The sequence below is a fragment of the Symphalangus syndactylus genome, chromosome X (genome assembly GCF_028878055.3).
Source record: "Symphalangus syndactylus isolate Jambi chromosome X, NHGRI_mSymSyn1-v2.1_pri, whole genome shotgun sequence".
NCBI lineage: Eukaryota > Metazoa > Chordata > Mammalia > Primates > Hylobatidae > Symphalangus > Symphalangus syndactylus.
The window spans coordinates 83,482,822-83,500,763 of NC_072447.2; positions in this window are offsets into that span (position 1 = coordinate 83,482,822).

A 17,942-nucleotide genomic window follows, 5' to 3' on the forward strand; every position below is an offset into this window, starting at 1 on the left:
CCATTACTGGGTATATACCCAAAGGAATATTAATCACGCTGCTATAAAGACACATGCACACATATGTTTATTGCGGCACTATTCACAATAGCAAAGACTTGGAACCAACCCAAATGTCCAACAACGATAGACTGGATTAAGAAAATGTGGCACATATACACCATGGAATACTATGCAGCCATAAAAAATGATGAGTTCATGTCCTTTGTAGGGACATGGATGAAACTGGAAACCATCATTCTCAGCAAACTATCGCAAGGACAAAAACCCAAACACTGCATGTTCTCACTCATAGGTGGGAATTGAACAATGAGAACACATGGACACAGGAAAGGGAACATCACACTCTGGGGTCTGTTGTGGGGTGGGGGGAGGGGAGAGGTATAGCATTAGGAGATATACCTAATGCTAAATGATGAGTTAATGGGTACAGCACACCAACATGGCACATGTATACATATGTAACAAACCTGCACATTGTGCGCATGTACCCTAAAACTTAAAGTATAATAATAATAAAATTTTTAAAAAAGTTAATCTCTTGAAGTTCAGAGAACTTCAAGAAAATACAGATTAAAATATTAAATAAATTTGGAAAACAGTTTATGAACAAAATGAGAATTTTGACAAGTAAATAGAAAATATAAAAAGAGATCCCAGAGATAATATAATAATCAAACTAAATTTAATAGAAAGCTTCAACAGCAGACTTGATTAAACGAAGACTCAGTGAGCTTGAAGATGGGACGTCTGAAATTATCCACTCAGAAAAGCAAAAAGGATAAAGAATAAAAAAGAAATAAGAGGTCTATGAGAATTATGGAACACCATCAAGAGAACTAACTTTCATATAATACAAGTTTCTGAAAGAGAAGAGAAAGTGAAAGGAAGACTGTTGAAGGAATAAATGGCTGAAATTTCCCTAAATCTGGAGAAATACAAAAACACCCAGGTTCAGGAACCTCAGAGTTTTCGAATCAAACTCATGCCAAAGAAAACTTCACTAAGACACATCGTAATCAAATTATCAAAAATCAAAGACAAATAAAGGATACTGAAAGCCGTAAGAGATAAGAAATATGTTACATTCAAAGGAATTCCAATACAACTACCAGCAAGGTTTTCAGCAGAAAACCTGCAGGCCAGGAGAGATTGGGAAATATATTCTAAGTGCTGAAGGAACAAAACCCTGTGAAATAATAATGTTTTAACCAGCAAAGCTGTCATTCAAAAATGAAAGAGAAATAAAAATTTGTCATGACAAACAAAAGCTAAGGGAGTTTATTACCACTAGGTCTGCTTTACAGAAATTGCTAAGGGAGTTTTTAAAGCAAAATGAAAAACTGTTAATTACAAAAAATAAATAAAAGTTAAAAACTCAATTGTATAAGTAACACATAGTTATATTCAGAATTCTCTAATACCATAAAGATGGTAGGTAAAGCAATTTTATTCCCACTACGAGGATTTTAAAAATGTATTAAAAATATAACTATAATAGATAAGAATACAAATTACTATAAATAAATACATTTTGAAATCAAAATCATAAAAAGTGGGTAGGAGGAAGTAAAACTATAAAGTTTCTTGTGAGGTTAAATCTCAGTTATTATCAATGTAAAATAGCCTGTTTTGAAGAGAAGATATTTTGTGTAAGCTCTCCTGGTAACCACAAAATCAAAACCTATAGAATCTACACAAAATATAAAAATAAAGGATTAAAAGCATACCACCACAGAAAAACACCAAATCACAAAAAGATAGGAAGAGAGGAAGAAAGAGTTCAATTGTCATCCATTTAAAATAATTGGCCATAAGATTTTGCTTGTGGCTGGGCACGGTGGCTCATGCCTGTAATCCCAGCACTTTGGGAGGCTGAGGCAGGCAGATCACCTGAGATCTGGAGTTCAAGACCAGCCTGACCAACATGGAGAAACCCCATCTCTACTAAAAATACAAAATTAGCCGGGCGTGGTGGCACATGCCTGTAACCCCAGCTACTCGGGAGGCTGAGGCAGAAGAATTGCTTGAACCCAGGAGGCAGAGGTTGCGGTGAGCCGAGACTGCACCATTGCACTCCAGCCTGGGCAACAAGGGCAAAATTCTGTCTCAAAAAAAAAAAATAATTTGCTTGCAAGCCTGATGGTAACCTCAAATGACAAAACCCATAACAGGTACACAAAAAATAAAAAGCAAAAATTTAAAACATATTACCAGAGAAAATTCCTTTTTCACAATAGAAGGCTGGAAAGAAGGAAGGGAGAACCAGAAAACAACCAGAAAAAATTATAAAATGGCAGTAGTAAATTCTTACCTATTATTGATTACCTTGAATATACATAAATTAAATTCTCTAATTAAAAGACACAGTGTGTCTGAATGGATTTGTTTTTTTAAAAAATCTAACTGTGCTGTCTACAAGAAAATCACTTTACTAGTAAGTATACGCATAGACTAAAATTGAAGAGATGAAATGTTATTTCACACAAATGAAAAACAAAAGAGAGCAGAAGTACTTATATTAGACAAGATAGACTTTAAGTCATAAACTATGAAAAGAAACAGAAAATTATTATATTTTGATAAATGATCAATTTACCAAGAGGGCATAATAATTGTAAATGTACACACACCTAATATTGGAGCAACTAAGTACATAGAGTAATATCAAAAGATCTGAAGTGAGGCTGGGTGCAGTGGCTTACGCCTGTAATCCCAGCAATTTGGGAGGCCAAGGGGGGAAGATCACGAGATCACGAGGTCAGGAGATCGAGACCATCCTGGCTAACACGGTGAAACCCCGTCTCTACTAAAAATACAAAAAATTAGCCAGGTGTGGTGGTGGGTGCCTGTAGTCCCAGCTGCCCGGGAGGCTGAGGCAGGAGAATGGCGTGAACCCAGGAGGCGGAGCTTGCAGTGAGCGGAGATCGTGCCACTGCACTCCAGCCTGGGCAACAGTGCAAGACTCCTTCTCAAAAAAAAAAAAAAGAAAAAAAAAGAATCTGAAGTGAAAGACTGCAATACAATACAATAATAGTGGTAAACCTCAATACACTTTTGAAAGTGAAAAGATGATCTAGACATAAAACCAATAAGGAATCATTAGATATGAATTACACTTTAGACCAAGTGAACCTAACAGACATATGCAAAACATTCCATCCAACAGCAGCAGAATACACATTCTTCTCAAGTTTACATGGAATATTCTTCAGGGAAAAAACGATTGAAATCGTATCAAGTATCTTCTTGGATTACAATAGCATGAAACTAGCAATCAATAACTGGAAAATACTAAAATATGTGGAAATTAAACAACATGCTCCTAAACAGCTAATGGGTCACAGAAGAAATAAAAAAGGAAATAAAAAATACTTTGAGACAAACAAAAATAGAGATAAATTTATAGTAATAATTACCTATATCAAAAAGGAGAAAGATCTCAACTGAACAACACATTATACCTCAAGGAACTAGAGAATATAAGAGCAAGCTAAGCCCAAATTTAGCAGACGGAATAAAATAACTATCAGAGAAGAAATAAGTAGAATAGATACAGGAAAATATATGTGAAAAAAGGTGAATGTAAGAGTTGGGTTTTCTTTTTTGAAAAGACAAACAAAATCAACAAACCCTAAGCTAGTCTAAATTTAAAAATGGGAAAGATTGAAATAAATAAAATCAGAAATAAGAAAGTAGCTATTACAACCAACCAGAGAAATACAAAAGTCCAAGAATCTACTATGAAAAATCATATGCCAATAAATTGAATAATATAGACTAAATGGATACATTTCTAGACACATACAACCTACCAAGACTGAATCTTGAAGAAATAGAAAACTTGAATAGAGCAATAATGAAAAAGAAGATTGAATCAGCAATAAAAATTCTCCCAACAATGAAAAGCCCAAGACCAAATATACTAGACAGAGATTGTAACAAAAATAGCATGGTGCTAGCACAAAAACAGACACATCATACAATGCAAAAAGATACAAAGATATAAAGCCCAGAAATCAACCCATGAATTTATGCTTAATTAATGTTTGACAACGGTCCAAAGAACACAATATGGGAAAAGGACAGTCTCTTCAATAAATGATGCTAGCAAATCTGGTTATCCAAATGCAGAAGAATGAAATTCGATCATTATCTCACACAATATAAAAATATCAAATCAAGATTGATTAAAGACTTAAATATGAGACTTAAAACAATAAAAGTACCAGAAGAAAGAAGAAAGCATAGGTGAAAAGCTACTGACATTGGTCTCTGCAGTAAATTCTTGGATATAATTGCAAAGGCACAAGCAACAAAAGCAAAAATAAACAAATAGGATTGCATCAAACTGTCTTCTGCATAGCAAAGGAAAAAACAGAGTTAATAGACAACCCACAGAACGAGAGAAAAAATATTTGCAAACCATACATCCAATAAGGGGTTAAAATCCAAAACATTTAAGAAATTCAAACAACTCAATAGTGAAAAAAAAAAAAACCAATTAAAATGTGGGTAAAGAAACAGAATAGACATTTCTCAAAAGAAGACATACAAATTACCAACAGGTACATGAAAAAAAGCTCAACATAATTAAATATTAGAAAAATAAAAACTAAAACCACAGTGAGATATCACCTTCACACCTGTTTGAATGTCTTTTATAAAAAACATGAAAGAAAATAAGTGTTGGCAAGGATTCAAAGCAAGGGTAATTCTTGTTCATTTTTGGTGGGAATGGAAATTAATACAGCCATTGTCAAAAATGGTATGGAGTTTATTCAAAAAAAACAAACTAAAATAAAACTACCATATATTCCAGCTGATCCACTTCTTGGTATATATCCAAAGGAATTGAAATCAGTGTGTCAGACATCTGCACTCCTATGTTAATTGCAGCATTATTTACTACAGTCAAGACAAGGAATCAATCTGTGTCTATCAGCAGATAAATTGATAAAGAAAATATGGTACACATACACAATGAAATATTATTCATCCATGAAAAATAATGAAATCGTAATCATTTGTGACAATATTGATGAACCTGGAGAACATTATGCTAAGGGAAATAAGCTAGACATAGAAAGACTTCATTATTTTACTTATATGTAAAATCTAAACAATCTAAAAAAGTAGAAAGCAGAATGGTGGTTATTAGAGGCTGAGGATGGGGAAATGAATAAGGAAGTTGTTGGTCATAGGGTACAAAGTTTCAGATAGAAGGAATAAGTTCTGATATCTGTTGCACAGCCGAATGATTATAGTCAACAATAATGTACCATGTATTTCAAAATAACTAAAAGAGTAAATTTTAAATGGCTCATAACAAAAAATAAGTGATGTGATGGGTGTGTTAATTACTTTGATTTAATTATTCCACAATGTATGCAAGTATCAAAACATTACGTTGTACCCCAAAAATGTATACAATTATTATTTGTCAATTAAAATAATACAGATGCTTCTTGACTTATTATGGGGTTATGTCCTGATAAACCCATCATAAGCTGAAAACATCCAAGTCAAAAATGCATTTCAGCTAGTGTACTGAACGTCATAGCTTGTCTAGTGTAATTTAAACACTCTCAGAACACTTACAGTAGCCTACTATTGAGCAAAAGCATCTACTCCAAAGCCTGTTTTGTCATAAAGTGTTGATTATCTCCTGTTATTTATTGAGTACAGTACTCTGTATAGTATTGGTTGTTTAGCCTCATGATTACATGGCTGACTGGGAGGTGTGGCTCACTGCTGCTGCCTAGCATCATGAAAGAGTATTGTACTGCATATCACTAACCCAGGAAAATGTCAAACTTAACCATTTTGTATGCTTTCTGCTGAATGCATATCAATTTTGCACCATCATAAAGTTGAAAAATCATAAGTCAAATCATCGTCAGTTGGGGACCATCTATGTTAATTTTTTAAAAACTCTGAAGCCCCACCCCACACCCCCCAAAATAAGGAGGCTTTTATTTATTATAAGAGACATTTTCCATTACCCAGGGTATAATAAAAATCTCAGTTACTAGGGTAATTGGCTCTGTCTTTAATTTTGGTAAGTGCTCAGTGTGACACCAAGAGTCACTTCTTCAGTGGTGAATACTTTTGGGCTGAGTCTGGTAGCCACTTATACCAAAAATCCACTGGTGTACATTTACCAGTCCATTCGGTCCAAAGGCTCCAGAAAGCAAATGTTTGGGTGGTTGAAACTTCTAATTGTAAGTCTTGCCCTCAAGGAACTAGTGTGAAAACAAAAGCTATGGCCTCTTTTAGTTTATCTAATGCCTATTGTTGTTCCAGAAACCACGAAAAAGTGGAAGACTTACAGATGACTCAATAGAATGGAACCAACAAATATCAGAGGTGAGGAACAGCTTGGTGCTTGAATCCGAACATTTCTACCAAATATTGGCGCTATTTTATCAATGTGGGAGGTAGAAATGCTGGGAGCTTGTGTTTTGCCAGATTGAGAAAAATTCACATTTCCAAGTTTTAAGATTAGCCCCAAAATTTATCTATTGCACAGCCTTAACTTTCAGGCCTGCCTCTAACTTCCACCTGTGGCAGGGTTCTGCCCACATGAAAATACAGTGGTAGATGAAGTAGGACTTTTCCAACACAAAGTAGTTTGAGTGCCAGAAAATATAAAATATCAGAAGTGTTTTCTGGAGCCTTGGACCCAATGGACTGGTAAATGTACACCCATGGGTTTTTGGTATAAGTGGCTAGATCTGTTGGACAGGGATACCCAAGGGAAGAGTCTTATACCTCCTGTGGAACAATTGCCCATGTCTTCTCAGTATTTCTTCACGGTTGTGATGTCCTGTGAGACAGACTTTTGGCCAGGTTCAGTGACTAAGTTGCCATTAATATGATGGCAAAACTAAGCTTCTGATAGGAATGTGGGGCAGGCATTTAGGCCCTGTTGGCAAAGCTTACATGCAATTCCTAGGTTACTTGAGTTTCCCATAAGCAACTAGGAAAATGTGTACTGTTGACCTTCAAATTTGAAGAGAAGCTGTGGTTGACTCTTTGAAATTTTTACTAAATAGAACATGTAAGTCAAGTCTATAACTCCAAACTATTTACACGTGTTCTTTTGAATGGCATTCATTAAGGTGACAATATCTGGTAGAAGTACTCTAATAAGGGAAACAGCCTTGTTAAATCTCTATAGTCTACAGTTACCCACCACCATGAAGTGACTTGAAGCACAGGCCATCATGAAAACTTGACAAGTGAGGTAGTAGGAATTAATACTCCTTTTTTTAGTTAAGTTGTCTATGAGGGATTCTATCCTTCAGTGTCTTGCCTTATCCAATACTGTGGCATGTTTACCACCAATACCAATAGGGCAAGGTTAGCTGAATTCTATCAGTCAGTGTCCATCAATAGCAAAAATCATTTTTCCATGAGGTTACCTGCTTCCTGAGGATGTCCATTCCAATTTTAATAGTTAAGCAGGTAATTACCCAATTTATTATCCTCCTCCAAAGCCAGTCATCCCCTGAGGGCATTCCTTTAAAGCATGGATACTTTCTGGGATTAGGGAGATTTGCGTACCCCTGTCCAACAGATCTAGCCACTTATACCAAAAACCCATGGGTGTATATTTACGAGTCCATTGGGTCCAAGGCTCCAGGAAGCACCTCTGATATTTTATATTTTCTGGCACTCAAACTACTTTGTGTTGGAAAAGTCCGACTTCATCTACCACTGTATTTTCATGTGGGCAGAACCCTGCCACAGATGGAAATTAGAGGCAGGCCTGAAAGTTAAGGCTGCATCTGAAGGAGAAGCCTGCTGAAGATTGTCCACTAACCCTAACAGGTATTGTAATTGTTTCACTTATTTATCAGAGCTCTTCCAATTTGGGTCCCCCTTTGTTCCTTAAGGATCTCTATAACCTCTCTTATTCATCTCGAGGTTCATGCTTAAGTGGGGGCCTGACTACAGTTGTTTTGTCTGACCTAAGAGGGAGATAACCACGCTGTTTACAGAAATTTTGATCTAGGCCAATTGGGATACTGTTTGGAGAATTAGCAGGCAACAGTTGACTCTGAGTTTGTCTTTCATGAGTTTCTACTAAATTCAGGGCATCTATTGCCTGTCGAATTGTTTCAGTATTAGCCATGATTGCCAGTAAAGAGAGCTTATACTTGTCAGAAGCACCCTCACCAACAAACAAACAAACAAACAAAAAAACAACTGAATGGACTCAGGACTCAATTCAGCCTCCTCCAGATTTGCCATGACCTCATGCTTCATGCCATCTGTTGTCTGATAAGCCCATTTAATCCCAGCTGGTGGAGGAAGCCTTTTGCCTTAGCCAACAATTTATACTGACAGTTTGATCAGCCTAATGGTATGAGGACTAAGGCAAGATGAACAGCCTTATAAGCCTTAAATTTTTCATCAGTTGAATGCATAGAAGTAGAAAGTAGAATGGTGATTACCAGGGGCTGAAGTGGGGAGGGAGACTGGGGAGATGTTGCTTGAGGGGTATAAAATTCAGTTAGGAGGAATAAGTTTATGATATCTACTGTACAATGTGGTGACTATAGTTAATAACAATGTATTGTATTCTTAAAAATTGCTGAGAAAATAGATTATGTTCTTACCACACACACACACAAACACACACACACACGAAAAAAGAAAAAAATCCACATCAACAAGTTGTATGCAGATTAGGGTTCAAAATCTTCTCTGTGAGTCATTTCCACTTCTCACAATAATTGTGCAGGATTTATTAGTAAGGAAACCACTTTTCCATTATTTACTATGGCAACGAATCATTAAATTTAAGCTCCCATTGGTGAAGCTTGCTCCTCACCAGATACATTCCCTATAACCAGGCAGCCACTTTTTAACTTGATTCTAAAGTTATTCAGGAAAGATTGGGCCTCACAGTGAGAGAGATAATGTCGTATTTCTCCAACTGAGAACCAATTTCTTCTTGTGCCTTTTTTGCCTTTTCTATCTTTCTTACTCTGCTGGTAGTTACAACAGAACAGAAAGTAAATTATTCTCATCACTATCATGATGATAACGTGCTGCCTTTTTGCTCTAGAGAATAAAATTCTTTTTCTCTAGGGTCCTGTCCTTCATCTGGTCTCTCATAGGAATTTAAGATTCTACCTCATCTCCAGGGAGTGTCCTGGTACGAAGGAGCCTCTAGCAGATTTCACTATATATCTGGTCATTTGGGGCATCTGTTCAGTTAGATATCTACCTCTTTGGAGACCTGGGAGGGACTGCAATAAAAACTTCTATTTCTTTTGTTATTAAAAGTAACATTTTAACTGGCCGAGCCCTAGCATTCGGGGCTCAATATCCCTCGGAGATAGAGGACTAGAATGATGCTATCTGGGACAGAAGGTCCAAGTACAACAGCAGCAGAGGCAAGCTAACTATTTACAAAATTTTTTTTCCCAATTGCACTTAGGAGGCTAGCCTCAGCCTTACATCTCAGACTTATTGTCTTGTTTACCTACCACAGAAGTCCACAGGAATAAGAATCTCCTCTCACCTTGTAGTACCCCAAATGACCATCCCTAATGCAGAGAGTTTCTTCCACCATAGCCCATTATTCAGAGGTGTGTACTCCATCCGTTTTTTATTTAGGCCCACAGGTTTTATAATGTCCAGTGCCTGCCCAGTGGGAGATTCAGGCAGGCAGGCTGACCTTCCCAGGAATCTAGGTGTCTCTGATCTCCCAAAATCAGTTCCAACAGTGTGGGTTCATACATATTCTGGTGCCACAACTTGGCTAGGCTAATGGAAAGACCATAAAAATATAGAGAGAAATACAGCACCGAGGATGCTATGTTAAATTAATATTGACGCATTCTGAATTTTCTTTTGAGACAGGGTGTCACTTTGTTGCTCAGGCTGAATTATGTAGTGGCATGATCATGGATCATTGCAGCTTCCAACTCCTGGGCTCAAGCGATCCTTCTGCTTCAGCCTCCCAAATAGTGAGGACTACAGGGATGAGCCACCACATCCAACTCATTCTCAAATTTCAGTCCCAACTACTTAAGTCTTTCCAAGATCATTTTGCCAAGTGATTGTTCTACTGACTGAACCTCATCACAAAATCCTCCCCTTTTCTCTCCATTACTTATAGTGAGATTCAGGGAATATTAGAGATATCAAGAAAAAAGTATGAACATGAGATGGTAGTAGCACATAATAAGCTTTATTTGGGCAACACTTTGCCAAGTTTTTATGCAGGAAGTGCAAAGACTGGAGGGGTAAAAGGAAATGTTTGTTATACCATGAGATCTTCTAAGCAGGGGTGTCCAATCTTTTCACTTCCTTGGGCAACATTGGAAAGATAAGAATTGTCTTGGGCCACACATAAAATACACTAACATTAATGATAGCTGATGATCTAAAAAAAAAACTCATAATGTTTCAAGAAAGTTTATGAATTTGTATTGGGCTTCATTCAAAGCCATCTTGGGCTGCAGGCAGCCCATGGGCCACAGGTTAGACAAGCCTGTTCTAGAGGCTGTCAGTGAAGGAAAAGGAAGGGAACCAACTAGAAGGGGAAAGGGCAAGGGAAGTCCTGGGGAAGATGGGAATTTAAAAGGCCGCTTATGTGTCTAGGTGATGTTACTCAGAAACATGATGGGAAATCTCTGGGTTACAGAGCTCTGAAGGGCAGCAGTGGCTTGGAGTCTTCTTGCACTAGGGTTTTTCTTACTTATGACTAGCAGATGTTTGGTGTAGTTTCATAGGGCCTGTAAAACATCTAGCCTCTAAATGGCTAAGATGTGCTTATTTGAGTTATATTTGAAATAATTGGATATATAAAACTTTGATTTTTTTCACCAATGGGCTTTTGAGCTAATGGAACCTGACCTGCTCTGAAGAGGTACACAACAGGAGCAAAACACAGAGGACATCTTTGGCTTATTTATATAAAAGATACAATAGCATTAAGATGTGAAAAAAATGTAGTTTAAATGTTCTAAGATCCTTGCAATATCTAGGACATGGTGAAAGTACCAATTGAAATTAGTCAATAAGCAGCTCTTGTAGTGCTAAAAGGAACTCTAACTCTTGAAACAAATCCTGGAAACAAATTAAAACAGAACCTCTTTAACACATAAATCTCACAGGACCTACAAAAAATACAATTTAAAAATCCCCAAGGTATACAGCAACCAACAGCATGATGAATGGATTAGTACTTCACATCTCAATACTGACATTGAATGTAAATGGCCTAAATGTCCCATTTAAAAGATACAGAATGGCAGAATGGATAAGAATTTGTCAACCAAGTATCTGCTGCTTTCAACAGACTCACCTAACACATAAGGACTCACATAAACTTAAGGTAAAAAGGTAGAAAAAAAATTCCATGCAAATAAACACCAAAGGCAATCAGGAGTAGCTATTCATATATTAGATGAAACAAACTTTAAAGCAACAGCAGCTAAAAAAAAGACAAAGGACATTATACAATAATAAGAGGCCTTGTCCAACAGGAAAATATCACAATCCTAAATATATATTCACCTAATACTAGAGATCCCAAATTTATAAAACGATTACTATTTAACCTAAGAAATGAGATAGCAACACAATAATAGTGGGGGACTTCAATACTCCACTGACAGTACTAGACAGGTCATCAAGGCAGGAAGTAAACAAAGAAACAATGGATTTAAACTATACCCTGGAACAAATGGACTTAACAAATATTTACAGAACATTCTACCCAATAACCACAGAATATACATTTTATTGATCAGTGCATGGAACTTTCTCCAAAATAGACCATATGATAGCCCACAAAACAAATCTCAATAAATTTTTTAAAATTGAAATTATATCCAGTACTCTCTCAGACCAAAGTGAAATAAAACTGGAAATCAACTTCAAAAGGAACCTTCAAACCCATGCAAATACATGGAAATTAAATGACCTGCTTCTGAATGATCATTGGGTCAACAATGAAATCAAGATGAAAATTAAAAAAATTCTTTGAGCTTAACAAGAATAGTGACATAACCTATCAAAACTGCTGGGATACAGCAAAAGTGGTCCTAAGGGGAAAGTTCATAGTCTTAAATGCCTACCTCAAAAAGTCTGAAAGAGAACAAATACAGAATCTAAGGTCACACCTTAAGGAACTAGAGAAACAAGAACAAACCAAACCCAAATCCAGCAGAAGAAAGAAAAGAACCAAGATTAGAGCAGAACTAAATGAAATTGAAACAAAAAAATAGAAAAAATAAATAAAACAAAAAGCTGTTTTTGGAAATAATACATAAAATTGATAGATCATTAGCAAGATTAACCAAGAAAAGAAGAGAGAGGATTAAAATAAGCTCAATTAGAAACAAAATGGGAGATATTACAACTGACACCACAGAAATACAAAAGATCACTAAAGGCTGCTATGAACACCTTTATGTGCATAAACTAGAAAACCTAGAGGAGATGAATAAATTCCTGAAAAAATACAATCCTTCTAGCTTAAATTAGGAAGAATTAGAAATCCTGAACAGACCAATAACAAGCAGCCAGATTGAAATGGTAATTAAGAAATTACCAACAGGCTGGGTATGGTGGCTCACATCTGTAACCTCAGCACTTTGGGAGGCATAGTTGGGTGGATAACCTGAGGTCAGGAGTTCGAGACCAGCCTGGCCAACATGTTGAAATCCCATCTCAAGGATAATACAAAATTAGCCAGGTGTGGTGGTGCATGCCTGTAATCCCAGCTACTTGGAAGACTGAGGCAGGACAATTGCTTGAACTCAGGAGGTGGAAGTTGCAGTGAACCCAGATCACACCACTGCACTCCAGCCTGGGCAACAAGAATGAAACTCTGGGCCAGGTGCAGTGGCTCACACCTGTAATCCCAGCACTTTGGGAGGCCAAGGTGGGCAGTTCACCTGAGGTCGGGAGTTCAAAATCAGCCTGACCAACATGAAGAAACCCTGTCTCTACTAAAAATACAAAAATTAGCTGGGCAAGGTGGTGTGCACCTGTCATCCCAGCCACTTGGGAGGCTAAGGCAGGATAATCGTTTGAACCCAGGAGGCAGAGGTTGCAGTGAGCTGAGATGACACCACTGCACTCCACCCTGGGTGACAGAGTGAGGCTCCATCTCAAAATAATAATAATAATAATAAAATAAAAAATAAAAGAGTGAAACTCTGTCTCAAGAATATTTTTTTAAAAAAATTACCAACAAAAAAGGTCCAGGACCAGATGAATTCACAGCTGAATTCTACCAGAGACTCAAAGAAGGATTGGTACCAATCCTATTGACACTATTCCACATGATAGAGAAGGAGGAAATCCTCCCTAAATCATTCTATGAAACCAGTATCACCCTAATAACAAAAGCAGTGAAGGACATAACAAAAAAAATGACAAACCAATATCCCTGATAAACATAGATGCAAAAATCCTTAACAAAACACTAGCTAAATGAATCCAACAGCATATCAAAAATATAATCCACCATGATCAAGAGGGTTTCACACCAGGGATGCGGGGATGGCTTAACATATGCAGGACAATAAATGTGATACACCACATAAACAGAATTTTTAAAAATTACATAATCATCTCCATAGATGGAGAAAAAGCATTTGACAAATCTTAGCATACATTTGTGATTAAAATCCTCAAAAATGTTGGCATACAAAGGACATACTTCAGTGTAATAAAAGTTATCTATGACAAACCCACAGCCAACATAATATTGAATGGGGAAAAGTAGAAAGCATTCCCTTTCAGAAAAGGAATAAGACAAGAATGCCCACTCTCACCACTTCTATTCAACATAGTACTGGAAGTCCTAGCCAGAACAATCAAACAAGAGAAAGAAATAAAGAACATCCAAACAGGTAAAGAGAAAGTCAAACTATTGCTATTTGCTGATGACATAATTGTTTACCTAGAAAACTCTAAGGACTCATCCAAAAAGCTCCTAGAACTGATAAATGAATTCATCAAAATTTCAGGACACAAAATTAATGTACACAAATCAGTAGCTCTGCTATATACAACAGCGACCAAGCTGAGAATCAAATCAAGAACTCAACCCCTTTTACAACAGCTGCCAAAGAATAAAATACTTAAGAATCTACCTAACAAAGGATGTGAAAGACCTTTACCAGAAAAACTACAAAACACTGCTGAAAGAAAACATAGATGACACAAACAAACGGAAACACATCCTATGCCCACGGATAGGTAGAATCAATATTGTGAAAATGACCATACTGCCAAAAGCAATCTACAAATTCAATGCAATTCCCATCAAAATACCACCATCATTCTTCACAGAACTAGAAAAAACAATCCTAAAAATCACATAGAACCAAAAAAAGAGCCTGCATAGCAAACAGAAGACTAAGCAAAAAGAACAAATCTGCAGGCATCACACTACCTGACTTCAAATTATACTGTTAGTCCATAGTCACCCAAACAGCATGGGACTGGTATAAAAATAAGCACATAGACCAATGAAAGAGAATAGAGAACCCAGAAGTAAACCCAAATACATACAGCCAACTGATCTTCAGGAAAACAAAAAAAAAAAAAAAAAAAAATAGCTAAGTGGACAAAAGACACCCTATTTAAAAAATTGTTCTAAGATAATTAGCAAGCCACATACAGGAGAAAAAAACTGGATCCTCGTCTCTCACCTTATACAAAAATCAACTCAAGATGGATCAAGAACTTAAAGCTATGACTTACTTAAAAATATAAAAATTATGGAAGACAACATCAGAAAGACCCTTGTAGACACTGGCTTAGAAAAAGATTTCATGACCAGGAACCTAAAAGCAAATGCTATACAAAAATCAACTCAAGACAGATCAAGGACTTAAATCTATGACTTGAAAATGTAAAAATTCTAGAAGACAACATCAGAAGGACCCTTCTAGACAGTGGCATAAAAACATCACTAATGATCAGGGAAATGCAAATTAAAACCATAATGTGATACCACCTTACTCCCACAAGAATGGCCATAATCAAAAAATCAAAAAATAGTAGATATTGGCATAGATGCAGTGAAAAGGGAAGACTTCTACATTGCTGCTGGGAATGTAAACTAGTACAAACACTATGGGATACAGTGTGAAGATTCCTTAAAGAACTAAAAGTAGAAGTACCATTTGATCCAGCAATCCCACTACTAGGTATCTACCCACAGGAAAATCAGCCATTATACAAAAAAGATACTTGCACATGCATGTTTATAGCAGTACAATTTGCAATTGAAAAAACATGGAACCAGCTCAAATGCCCACCAATCAATGACTGGATAAAGAAATTGTCCTATATATATACAATTGAATACTACACAGCCATAAAAAGGAATGAATTAATGGCATTTGCAGCAACCTGGATGGAATTGGAGACTATTATTCTAAGTGAAGTAACTCAGGAATGAAAAACCAAACATTAAATGTTCTCTCTCACAAGTGGGAGCAAAGCTATGATGATGCAAAGGCATAAGAATGATACAATGGGAGGGTGGAGCCAAGATGGCCAAATAGGAACAGCTCCAGTCAACAGCTCCCAGCATGAGCGACAGAGAAGACAGGTGATTTCTGCATTTCCAACTGAGGTACTGGGTTAATCTCACTGGGGAGTGTCAGACAGTGGGTGCAGGACAGCGGGTGCAGCACAGTGGGTGCAGCACACCAAGCATGAGCTGAAGCAGGGCAAGACATCACCTGACCCAGGAAGCACAAGGGGTCAGGGAATTCCCTTTCCTAGTCAAAGAAAGGGGTGACAGATGGCACCTGGAAAATCGGGTCACTCCCACCCTAATACCATGCTTTTCCAATGGTCTTAGCAAACGGCACACCAGGAAATTATATCCTGCACATGGTTCAGAGGGTCCTATGCCCACGGAGCCTCACTCATTGCTAGCACAGCAGTCTGAGATCAAACTGCAAGGTGGCAGTGAGGCTGGGGGACGGGCGCCCACCATTGCCAAGGCCTGAGTAGGTAAACAAAGCAGCCAGGAATCTCAAACTGGGTGGAGCCCACCACAGCTCAAGGAAGCCTGCCTGCCTCTGTAGACTCCACCTCTGGGGGCAGGGCATAGCCAAAGAAAAGGCAGCAGAAACCCCTGCAGATTTAAATGTCCCTGTCTGACAGCTTTGAAGAGAGTAGTGGTTCTGCCAGGATGCAGCTGGAGATCTGAGAATGAACAGACTGCCTTCTCCAGTGAGTTCCTGACACCTGAGTAGCCTAACTGGGAGGCACTCCCCAGTAGGGGCAGACTGACACCTCACATGGCCGGGTACTCCGCTGAGACAAAACTTCTAGAGGAACGATCAGGCAGCAACATTTTCTGTTCACCAATATCAGCTGTTCTGCAGCCTCCGCTGCTGATACCCAGGCAAACAGGGTCTGGAGTGGACCTCCAGCAAACTCCAACACACCTTCAGCTGAGGCTCCTGACTGTTAGAAAGAAAACTAACAAACAGAAAGGACATCCACAACCAGACCCCATCTGTACGTCACCATCATTAAAGGTAGATAAAACCACAAAGATGGGGAAAAAACAGAGCAGAAAAACTGGAAACTCTAAATATCAGAGCACCTCTACTCCTCCAAAGGAATGCAGCTCCTCACCAGCAACGGAACAAAGCTGGATGGAGAATGACTTTGACGAGTTGAGAGAAGAAGGCTTCAGATGATCAAACTACTCCAAGCTAAAGGAGGAAGTTCAAACCCATGGCAAAGAAGTTAAAAACCCTGAAAAAAAATTAGACAAATGGCTAACTAGAATAACCAATGCAGAGAAGTCCTTAAAGGACCTGATGGAGCTGAAAACCATGTCATGAGAACTACATGATGAATGCACAAGCCTCAGTAGACGATTTGATCAACTGGAAGAAAGGGTATCAGTGATGGAAGATGAAATGAATGAAATGAAGTGAGAAGAGAAGTTTAGAGAAAAAAGAATAAAAAGAAATGAACAAAGCCTCCAAGAAATATGGGACTATGTGAAAAGACCAAATCTACATCTGATTGATGTGCCTGAAAGTGACGGGGAGAATGGAACCAAGTTGGAAAACACTCTGCAGGATATTATCCAGGAGAACTTCCTTAAACTAGCAAGGCAGGCCAACATTAAGATTCAGGAAATACAGAGAACGCCACAAAGATACTCCTGCAGAAGATCAACTCCAAGACACATAATTGTCAGATTCACCAAAGTTGAAATGAAGGAAAAAATGTTAAGGGCAGCCAGAGAGAAAGGTCGGGTTACCCACAAAGGGAAGCCCATCAGACTAACAGCTGATCTCTTGGCAGAAACTCTACAAGCCAGAAGAGAGTGGGGGCCAATATTCAACATTCTTAAAGAAAAGAATTTTCAACCCAGAATTTCATAACCAGCCAAACTAAGCTTCATAAGTGAAGGAGAAATAAAATACTTTACAGACAAGCAAATGCTGAGAGATTTTGTCACCACCAGGCCTGTCCTAAAAGTGCTCCTGAAGGAAGCACTAAACATGGAAAGGAACAACAAATACCAGCCACTGCAAAAACATGCCAAATTGTAAAGACCATTGAGGCTAGGAAGAAACTGCATCAACTAACAGGCAAAACAGCCAGCTAACATCATAATGACAAGATCAAATTCACACATAACAATATTAACCTTAAATGTAAATGGGCTAAATGCTCCAATTAAAAGACAAGACTGGCAAATTGGATAAAGAGTCAAGACCCATCAGTGTGCTGTATTCAGGAAACCCATCTCACATGCAGAGACACAAATTTTCTCAAAATAAAGGGATGGAGGAAGATCTACCAAGCAAATGGAAAACAAAAAAAGGCCAAGCAAATGGAAAACAAAAAAATGCAGGGGTTGCAATCCTAGTCTCGGATAAAACAGACTTTATACCAGCAAAGATCAAAAGAGA